The 938-nt window shown below is 54.2% G+C and overlaps 1 long non-coding RNA gene across 1 annotated transcript; it reads left to right on the top strand.

Annotated features, from left to right (window-relative positions):
- Positions 1-151: 151 nt before the first annotated feature.
- LOC119473955 lies at positions 152-735 on the top strand. Its single transcript, XR_005203225.1, has 2 exons — positions 152-186; positions 275-735. It is a non-coding gene; the product is annotated as an uncharacterized LOC119473955 (long non-coding RNA).
- Positions 736-938: the final 203 nt, after the last annotated feature.

Below are 938 nucleotides of genomic sequence, written 5' to 3'. Positions count from 1 at the left end.
GAGACAGTCTCTCTCTGTCACCTAGGTTAGAGTGCAATGGCACGATCTCAGCTCACTGAAACCTCTGTCTCCCGGGTTCAATCAATTCTGGTGCCTCAGCCTCCAAGTAGCTGGGACTAGTGCACCAACCACGCCCGACAGGGTTTCATCGTGTTGATCAGGCTGGTCTTGAACTCCTGACCTCAGGTGATCCACCTGCCTCAGCCTCAAAAAGTGCTGGGTTTACAGGTGTGAGCCACCGCGCCCATCCATGCCACTTGTCTTGCTTCACCAGGTGAATCCCTTTCTGGGTCTCCCTGGGCTCCAGTTTCTCCAGGGATAGTCATTCCTTGCAGAGCTGCCTATGGAGAGGAGCTGGATGAGTGACACAGGCAAGTGAGAGCATCACCTGCACTCCAAGTGCAGGTTGTCATTAGGCTCACTTAAAAGTGATCCCTTAAAGAAGGGATCATTAGTATAATGACTGAGTTAATGGGGAGGCAGGGAACCCTTAGCCCCGCTGATGAAGGGGAGTGTCCACAGCTGTCTTCTCCCTGCACTCTACCCCCTTAGCTGGAAAGACATGATTCTTTTGGGGTCCCTCCATGTTGCCTCCCTCCACCTGCCCCCGCTTCAACCTGGCCTCCTTGCCCTTTAGGTAACAGCGACCCAGAAAAAGTGTGTGGGGTGATGAGATGGAGAATTGGGGGCTCTGGCCCTCTGGGGAAAATTAATGTAAATTGTAATTAAATTGTTCATCTTGACTGTGTGCTCCCTGGGCTGGAGAGAGTTGGTGGCGCATCTGGGGGGCTGGGGAGGAGGTGGGAGCAGCAATGGCAGGTGGGGTGCAGGACATCAGGCTGAGGGGTGTGTGGTGGGGAAGAGTTACCAGCGATCCTTTGAGGCTCCTTGTCTCTCTGGTCCAATGAGCTGGTGTGGCCACTTTCCCCAATGAGCTC

The sequence above is a fragment of the Cebus imitator genome, unplaced genomic scaffold (assembly GCF_001604975.1).
Source record: "Cebus imitator isolate Cc_AM_T3 unplaced genomic scaffold, Cebus_imitator-1.0 Scaffold197, whole genome shotgun sequence".
Lineage (NCBI taxonomy): Eukaryota > Metazoa > Chordata > Mammalia > Primates > Cebidae > Cebus > Cebus imitator.
This window is presented reverse-complemented; position numbering and strand designations above follow the sequence as displayed.